The following is a 10,175-nucleotide window of genomic DNA, read 5'->3' as shown; positions in this document are numbered from 1 at the left end:
ATGTATGACAAGAGACAAAAATCAAGGATTTTTTCAACTCTAGGATTTAATCTGCAACTTTTGCCTTTCAAACATCAACGAGGCTAATTTATGATGACAAGGGTCATGCATTTTCTGCAAGACTCAAGGAGGCTCAAGAAAAAATATTTGTAGCTTCATTCAGGGTAAAAAACTATCAACAAAAAAGACAGTCCCTTAGTGATGTAATTTAAATATATTTATACAATATATATAATAACATGTCATTTTAACATGCTGTTAATTATTGGATGTTTATTATAAATAGCATATCAGTCATTTTTATTTGTTCATTCAGTTGTTTTTTTCAGTACCGCTGTGAGGCTGTCTTACTGCCAGACATATGCAGGATAACTACAGTACAGCTGCTGGCCTGCGGGGGTCACTGTATCCTACAAACCCATCCTGTGTTGTACACAGGATGGGTTTGTAGGTACACACAATGTATTGCACAAGGTATTGCACCCAACAGCAAAGGCAGCAGGATTATCATTAAATGAGTTTATAATCATCATTTAATAAGACTTTGTTTCAACATCTCACCCTCTCAAATAAATTACGGCCCTAATATAAACTAGAGGTCAATGACTAAAACATATGGACAACTTGCAGACTGCATCTTAATATAACCAAATAAAGACAATCAGGAATTGGGGCTGTGATTGCGTGTCCTCTACTCCTCTTCGAACAGACACTCATCATGTGTATTAACGCATTTATGGTGGGCAGGACAGCTGCTCCCAAGACAAGTAATATATGCAAATTGCTGTTTTTATGCAGTCATACATGTGTGGCGCGTCAAAGAGTGCCGGTTTGCGTCATTCTGGGACTGTGACATCCATACTAATGAACTCTGCATCATTCACGCAGACTTTCGCACGGCACTTGTTGTGAATTGGGCCTGCAGTTTGGCTGTGCTCCACGTCTGTAATCATCTCACACATTCCAGACACCAGGGAGGCATCAGATAATAAAGCTTAATGGTTTTAGGAAAAGATTCAAGTTTTAGGAAACAACACACCGACATCATCAGGAAGGGAATATGAGACTTAATTTTTGTTTTCATTCAGAATCCTGAGAGCAGGAGCTGTAAAGATGGATTTTTAAAAAATATATATATTTCATATTCGTAATAGAGAGTAAAAAGCCAGACTGCCCTGACTATTTATCCATTAAATAGCGTCTAGACAAAGCGAAACCTCAACAATAAAGCCTGTTTAGATACCGGGTGACTGGTGACTGGAGCCATGTAGGGAATTCATTGCAGTAATTAAAAAGCCCGGCTGGACCGAAATGATGAATGTCAGGTATTGACTCACCGTTGTTTGTGTATGTGTGCATGTGTGCGCGTGTGTTGTTTTTGTTTCAGGGTATCGAGGGTTGATTAAAGCTAATGACGCAAGGCCTTCTCTGCCTCTTGCTTCTGTTCCAGCTCCACATAATTAGGATTGAGAGGCGGACGGTCTAATCAGACAACTGTGGCTTCTCTCTACAGTTTGTGAATGCCATTCAAACAGCCGTCCCTCGGCCCTTGACTTCTATGTGGCCTGTCAGTCTTAACGGCGATGGACAAAACACATGGGTCTTTGGCTGGTGGCCTTCAGTGGGAAATCAAAGACAACTCGTTCCATCAGAGATTTAGACTTAATAACAAGATTTGCCACAGTAACAGAGTTTCTGTTAAAAAAACAGAAACTGATGATGCATGATGTCCTTTACTGCTGGACTAAAGGTTGGTGTTTGTCATTTGTCCCCTGGATTACCAGTGCAGGGTTCAGGGCTTTACACATCTCTGATTGTTGACAAAGCTCTAAATCAAACCCACAGAATCCAGCAGTGATTGAACCCTGAGGTTGTCAGATATGACGTGCAATGCTTTTATATGATTGCTTTTTTTTTTTCAAATACACATTCCCTCGATTTTCTTGCACATTCTGATGAAGAAAAAAAATCAGTAATATTCCAACAATATCTCTGTAGGGATTTGCAGGGCATCTGCTGTCCTGTTGTATTTACAGTGACCTTTAATCAGTAGTATTATTTCAGTCATCTCTAGTATCATTGTAATCACTTAAAGGTCCAATGTGTAGGATTTAGAGAGATATATTGGTAGAAATATAATATGTTATAATAAGTATATTTTATTTGAAAATAAGAATTGTTATGTTTTCAATACCATAGAATGAGCTGTTTATATCTACATAGGGAGCAGGTCCTTGTCCATGAAGTCCACTATGTTGCACCGCCATGTTTTTCTGGTAGCCCAAAAGGGACAAACCAAACACTTGCTCCAGATGGGTCAACTCATGTCTTTGCATAGAAAAAAAAATCTGTTTTTTGTTTTTTATTTAAAGAGGAGGAGACCTCCTTGGACAATTGGACTCCCATTTGAGGTTGTAGGAGTAAACATTTAAGCACACATTAGCAGGCGCTAGGCTAGTGGTCTGAATCTAACAAACCAAAATACGTTGGAGAAATGTTGATTTTTAATGTGAAACTGCTTTAATCAGTGTTTTTACAGGTTTAAATCACCATGTCCATTTGTTTCAGAGACGGAGACCTCTGTGGATAATTCCGCTCCCAGTAAAAATTTCCTGAACATAGGTGATCGTTGCAGACAGGCCAAATAGCATTCGAGGCACTCATCACAGACAGGTCAAACAGTGTCGGATAAACACTGATTTGTCACGTGACCTTCATTTTTCAGTGTTTTTTTTTTTATCAGTTTAAATCAGCTGGTATATTTATTTTTGAGAGAAAGAGAACTCTGTGGATAATTCGGCTCCCGGTAAAAACCTCCTGAACAGTGAATACTGAAAGAATTCTAACCACAAAATTTCAGCTGGTTGCACTCTCCAGTCTGCACCGCTAGATGTCACTAAATCATCCCAATTCTTACACACTGGACATTTAAATACTGCTTTTATATCTCCTACAGTTCTCTTATTATGTTAGAGGGATGAAGTTTCTGTTTGTCTGGCATTGACATAATGTTAGTGTGTCCTTTAGCCCCCACAGAACAAGAAGAGAATGTTCTTTAAAGCTGGCTTTGTACTTCTGCTCTTCTAATTAAATATTACTCATATACAACATCTGCCCTCAAGCTCTGTGTAACATCTTCACGCTGGTGGTGCACTGAGATGAAGAGTCATTCCTTTGTTGCCAGGTCACCTTGACACCATCTTTGCCATTCGTGCCATGTCTGGAGGCAGCAGCCATTTTTAGGGTGTTGCTTCTTCCCCTTCAGCCTTGACATTCAGCACACAATGCATTTCATCTTTAGTTACAGGGCACCTTTTCCACACAACAGATATGGGATAGGACAGCGGGTAAAAATTGAGAACAGAGCCTGAGTCTGAGTGCAAATAATAACCTATTATTTTGACATTTTTCACTTGCCTCCTCTTCCCACGCCAGTTTCAACAGGAGCTGCTACTTACTTTTGCTCTCTGCTTGATCTCAAGCCACGAAAATTGGTTTCTGAAGTAAATCACATCACAGCAAAGCATCGGCACACACACAGGAGACTTTACTACATGTACATGAAATCAAACCATAATTGAGATAGCATGGCAAGCGGATAAGAAAGCCATTTCCTGTTTGTCTTATCTGTTTTGTCACATAGAGCAGGTTAACTGGGTGACATTTCCGCACTGGGCTATCTGTATCACCAAAGGCCATCACCAAATTCAGCTGGGGCATTCATATCTCACAATATGTTGGCTTGCCTTTATTAAATCCACCTGACTGAATGGTGTATGATGTTCCCATGCACCATCTCAAAGGGAAATCTTGTGTTAAACAGAAGCTGTGGCTTTTAGCAGCTCTGGCAGCACAGCTCTGGGGATAGAAGTCAGTTGCAACCACCACTTTGGTCCAGACTGAAATATCTCAACAACTATTGGATGGAGTGCAATGATGTTATGTACAGACATTTGTGATACTCAAAGGGTTAATCCCCATGACTTTGATGACTCCTTACTTTTATTCTAGTACAGTTTTTACTGAAATGACTAAACACAGATGGGTTGCTGAAAAATATCATACAGATATTTTTGCTCCCCTCAGGATGAATTGTGATAAGTTTTTAAATTTGTCCTCGGTTTATGACATTATGGAGAGGGTGTTGTATGTCAGTCATCTCTTTGATGAGCTGAATGGCAGCCTGTTCTCTCCTGCTCTGGAGGGAGGGGAGTTGTGACTGGGGGAACCGGCCCCTGGAGATTATTTTGAGGGCCCTTTTTTGGACCCTTTCCAGCTGTGCTCCCTGCTTCTTGTTGCATCCTACCAGGAGGACACTCCTATACTCCAGACATGGCCTGACCAAGGTGGTGTAGATGGTAACGAGGTCCACACAGGCTAGGCCATGTCTGGCTAGGACAGTCAGGAGATGCAGGTGTTTTGATGCCTTCCTTTTTGCCTCCTCTATGTGGGTGCCACTGCTGCGGTCAGAGTCCAGGTGGAAACCCAGATATTTGGTAGTGGTGACGACTGGGACTTCCTGTCCTCCCAGGAAGAGAGGGGCAGGTTGGGGTTGGTTTCTGGTGAAACAGATTCTCAGCTCCACAGATTTTTTTCCATTTAACAACATGTTATTGGATGTAACCCACTTGTCCTGCTGCTCAGCTTCCATCACCCTGGATGTGTCCCTGTGGATGTCGGCTAAGGGTATGGCCCGAGACAGCCCCACATCGTCGGCTTAACCGTGTCCAGTGTGTCTTCGAACATGGTCTTTTATGTGGACATGTGGAGGAGGAAGAGGTATGATGAGACGACACCTCTCTGTGGCACTCTGGATGAGACCTCTGACCATGGGCTGTGGGTGTTGTTGGCTGTGACCCTCTGCTTTCCTCCAGTAGTGTAGCTGTATAGCCAGGCACCAAGTCTGGGGTACAGCTCTATGTCAAGAGGGTGTTGCAGCAGCTTGACATGGTCCACTCTGTCGAAGGCCTTGGACACGTCAGCCAGCAACAGCCTCACCATGGTTTGCCGCTTTGATGTCAGTAGCTGTTAGCGAAGCGTGTGTGGATGTCACAGTGTTAATGTTGATATATGCAAGTTCAAGGCAGTTGGGGTAAATCTGAGGTTGCCTCATCAGTCTTTACTTCAACTAGGACTAGGACTTCTACTTGTCTTGCTTGTTGTTGTCACTTCTAATATCAAAAAAATGAATATAGCGACAGCTGAAATGCAGAATTTTGAGGCTTCAGAACAGGAGTCCACAAACTAATGGGTGATGTCACAGTTCCCGCATCCACTATTTAAACAGTTTATGGTTGTTTCCAGTGAAACCCTGAATTTCGAAGGTAGAATAAGGTAGATTTAATTTTCATTTTTTAAACAAAGTTTAAAAAACAAAATTTTTGGAGTTGAAGGATGAGTTGATTAAAATCAGCAGCTACTACAAAGATTCCATCTGCTTCTTTGGGCATGTTGCTGCTGATGGCAGCATTCAATTTCTGCAGTGCATTTTTTGAATTTGCATCAGAGTCTTGTGTCCTCATGGCCCCCAACAAGGTCCGTCCATCCAGCGCAACAGCCCAACCCGGGATGCCAGGGGTCAACCACATCTCTGTGAAGAAGCGCGCAGCACCCTCAGTTTTGCTCAGAGAGAGAATATATTAAAAATGGATATGCCTGTCAACAAGTATATCACCAAGCTAAGATTAGTAATTTCAAGTTCTCTGCCAATTTCTTGCTACACAGCTTCACGACAAATACAACCCAAGAAAAGAGCAATTTGAAAAAAGTAACAATGTTTTTTCCATGCTGTTGCAATGTCAGATGAGATACTGTCCCATTTATATAGACCAAGATGTGAGCCTATTGCATCCTGCCAAGTCATGTTAAGTTTTCATTTGATCTATTCCATTGAGCTTTATTTCAAATTACAGGCAATGTCTTCCAAGTAATTTCACTCAGATGAGAAATTCATACTCAATGGCTCTTGGTAATTCTCAAGCCAAATTAATTTGTGCAAGACTGTTTACAGTTTTATGATGGGTATGAGAATAATCACACATACACACACATACATGCTAAATATTATTGCTGCAATGAAGTGCCTCTAACTAATTTCTGATGAATGGATTATGTGTTCCATGAAAAACATGTTTGTGGAGTGAAAAATATCTCATATATTAGAGTGCATTTTTCTGTTTTATGGATGATTCAGTGAAAAAAGGTATACGGAGGTTCTTCCTTTGACATAGCAAGCTATTTCTCAGGAAATGCACTGTCTCCCTCATTTATTTATGAGTGAGCTCTGGGGTGTTCAGGAGGGTACGCAATACAGGCATCAGTCTTCAGCCCTCTGTCTTCAGACTCCATGTGGCGCTCATCGATTTTAGCCCCTCGCTGCAGGAGTGCGCCATCAATCAATACAGTAACAAGTCTTCATTTATACTTGAGAAATGCAGTTTCCAACTCAGTGGGCACAAAGTCCCTATGTTGTTGATGTGGGCGAGAGAGAGGCGTCGGTCTGCATTTGGCCTTGAGCCTCATCTGCCCAACATGACTGTACATCCCCACAATGACACAACAACACATACAACATAAATGCAACCGCATGAGCAGCAACATTTCCAATGCATGGAGTTCATATGCTGCAACATAGGGTACCAGTTTGATATCTACATTGTGTTCTCTTCTTTACACCCACAATGACAACTTTATAGTGCATGAGAGCAAACCCTCGGTAAAGGAAGCAGTGATTTATATGAGGCTGTGTTCTCACAAGGCTGCACATTTAATGTAAAGCAACAGCCCAAGGTGTTTTTAATTCATCACTGTCGGGATTTTTTATTTTGCAAGCTTCTACAGACATGGCTTTGCAGAGTAAAACTATTTGCTGATGGTAATAACATTAGCTACATTCAAGGATGTTACCTTTAATCCAGATATAGTAGTCCATAAAGTCTTTCTATGACCTGATAATGTGCCATTTTGGCCATGTGGATATTCTACAAATTAGGTTCTCTCTCAGGCACTGTCTCCGTAACTCATACAATTTATCACCTTTTGCTATAATATTTAGTTAGTATTCTGTTTGATTGTACAGCATCTTTGTGAGATAAGTGGGTGACAGTGGCAACTTTTTATATCCATTGTTAGATTCAATTCCTACAGGGACTTTTTACAGGGCCTCTTTACCTACTATATTGTTATATAATATGCTGTACATACACTGTTTGGCTGATGGGCCTTAAAAATAATCATTTCTATAACCGTCCTGAAAGGATTTACAGTTGTGCTGGTTTTTTTTTGTGAAACATCCTTTTATATATTACAGTATTTATGTGTATTGATAAACTACATAAACAACAATTACACATATAAAAATAGTGAGCTGAATAATTTTATGTAAATAAATTGTAAAAACAGTGGGAAAATCTAGTTTTCTGTTCTGGATTATGGTGATTGTGTTTGTGTATTGTGTTTTTGCATTTGTCGGATTCATTGCTTTATGTGTTCAGTCCTGTTAGCCTCGGCTTTTTGTTTTGAATGTTGATACTTAATGTCATCATCATGTCATCACTGGGATTTCAATGAGATAACTGCATGGACCTCCTTAAATTTGTGGAGGGAAACTCATATAGGCTCAGTGCTGGACCGTAGCAGATTTAGGGCCCTAGGCAACCCCCCTACTCCAACCCCCCTTTTTCTTCTTCTTCTTCTCTCATTTTTTTTTTGCACTGCACCCTAGATGACTTTTGCATTTTCTTTTTCTCTGACTGTAACGCACACCATCAAACCCATCAATGTTCTAGTACAGGGGCCATCATTTGCCTAATGATGACCCCTAGGACACTGTCAGGCTGTACTTTAAAAAAAGAAAAAAGGATGTTGAGACCAAATTAGTCTATCATTGTTTATAATTTATGAATAATTATAATAATACAGTAAAATTACTTTAGTGATCAATAACTGGTGGCTCAGTGGATAGGGCGGGCGCCCCATGTATTAGAGGCTGTGTCCCTATCGCAGTGGCCGCGGGTTTGATTTCAGCCTTGGGCCTTTGCTGCATGTCACCCCCCCTCTCTCTCCCCCTTTCATGCTTGTGCTATCCTATCAATTGAAGGCAAATAATATCTAAAAAAAAAAAGCATGTGGGGAGAAAATGTTAAATGACAGTCATGAGTTGCATGATAAAATGCTAAAATGCTACAAGCAGTATCACATTTATAAAAGACAGGAATAGCTTTTAGCTTCACTTATATCAATCTGCACAAGCAACCAGCAAAGATATGAGTTAATCAACCACCCAAAAAGACTCAACGTGTCAGAAACACTGACAGAGAAACAGACATTGTGGTATCCCCACCCCTGGATGGCACCCTAAGTGGCCACAGATTCCACCTGTGGAAAGATCCACCACTGTGTAATAGTTTCACTTTTAGATCAGTTCCTGGTAAACTCCGTCTCCCCCTGTAAAGTGTTTTCTACTGTTACAGTAATTTTAGATCATAAAGATGACTAACCTTCACAGAGTCTGTTCTGAACTTTGCAAACATGCATTTTTGTACTATGAACATTGGAATGATTTACAAAAGAAACCTCAACTTGAGATACTGCCCTCATACAGAAATGGAAAGACCTTTTTAAATAAAGCTTTATGAAGACAATAAGTGTTTAAATATTAAGCTCTATGCATGTCAGGTCCTGTGTTAAAGTGCCACAGTCCATGTGAATGTAGTAAATATTTTATGAAGCTTTATGTTTAGTCCACACTGCCATTTTGGTCAGGTCCCTGTTGTAAAAGAGATACCTCAAGAGGCCTGGTTATATACAGGCTAAATAAGAACACAAAAACATGTCCAGTTTGATGGTTCTTCTCCGAAACCTCCAAACTCAATAAATATTACACATTGTTTATGCTCTAGCATGACATCTGAAGTGACTTTAATGGCGGAAACAGCAGTGAAACCTTTGATCAGGATAATTTATGGGATTATTTCTAATGGCTGAACAAATAGTGAATGAAATAGCTAATGAAATAGCATCACCCTGCTATTCCACTCTATTTCCACCGACCAGTTCCACATGTATTTCCTCCCTTCACTGCAACTACTGTATCATTCTCATTCCTGCAGAACATCCCAGGATGACAGCTCCCCCCCACACCCCTCCTGGTCTGCTTACTGGGACGCCTGCTTGGTATGGTCCGCTCCTCCCCTCTCCTACGTCTCACGGATGGTAGTTCCTATTGGGAGAAGGTCAAATGACTCCGCATGTCTGCCTGTGTGTACATACCCGCGATGGTGCACGCCTGATGAAGACGCACTTCTAATGTCGTTTGTCCGAACATGTATGCGACCATCTGAAGCTGCTATGTCCCTCTGAAAGTCCCGGTGAGTACTGCCTGCTGTGCCGCGACGTGTCTGTTTGTTTCCGAAACGCTTCACCCGGCTTTTATCGTGATATGGCCGGATAAGTCGTTTCCTTATTAAGGTTTAATGTTTGCAAAGTGTTGTGTTTCCGTGCAGCTGGTGCAGCTCAGGAGCCCGGATGGTTTAAAAATAGTTCTTTAGGGATGCAGCTTCTGGTGATGCTTGTAGACATGCAGGTGAAATTCAGGTGAAGGGTCGCTGGGAATGTTCCTAAACGTGTCGTTAGGTGCTGTTTATGTCGTTTAATTGTAGTTTTACTACTACAAAGATGTAGTTAATATGCATTTAAATTTTTGCATCACTAGCGACGTGTGCCAGCCATTTCTCTGTCCTGTAATGTGTTTTAGAAATAAATACCCAAGCAAAAGTAGGGTAGGTAGGTAGGTAGTAGGTAGAGAATACTGGTAAAGTGGGACAATGGGTTAAAGTGGGACAATGAAGCTCTATCATATACTGTATATCCTTTGGTGTATATACTTCCACTTCCAAAAAAAAAAAAAAAAATAAATAACTGAGTTCATTATTACTTAGTATGTTATTAAAATACATAGGTTCTGTGACCTTGACATCACTTTTGGGGGTGTAACAAACCATACTCAACAACCTTGTTGTGAAATATGTGTTTATGTATGTATGTGTATTTAATGTATTAGGTACAACACTGAATTTAAAAGAAAGTGTTTGAAGTGTCCGAGTTTGCCAATGATGGTGTCCCACTTTTGACACTGGTAACATGTGGTTTTGCATTATTTTGTGTTTGAGGAAGAG

General features: G+C 40.7%; 1 protein-coding gene across 1 annotated transcript in view; it reads left to right on the top strand.

The window, feature by feature from the left end:
* Positions 1-9,213: 9,213 nt before the first annotated feature.
* The window catches only part of oxr1a (oxidation resistance 1a), a 208,832-nt gene continuing 207,870 nt past the window's right edge, over positions 9,214-10,175 (top strand). Inside the window, exon 1 of the mRNA XM_042489229.2 lies at positions 9,214-9,368. The gene's annotated coding sequence lies outside the window, so the exon portion shown is untranslated. The remainder of the gene's footprint in view (positions 9,369-10,175) is intronic.

This window comes from Plectropomus leopardus, chromosome 11, assembly GCF_026936395.1.
Source record: "Plectropomus leopardus strain MGB_pleo_1.0 chromosome 11, ASM2693639v1, whole genome shotgun sequence".
Lineage (NCBI taxonomy): Eukaryota > Metazoa > Chordata > Actinopteri > Perciformes > Serranidae > Plectropomus > Plectropomus leopardus.
The sequence above is the reverse complement of the archived record's forward strand: the minus strand, read 5'-3'. Positions and strand labels throughout refer to the sequence as shown.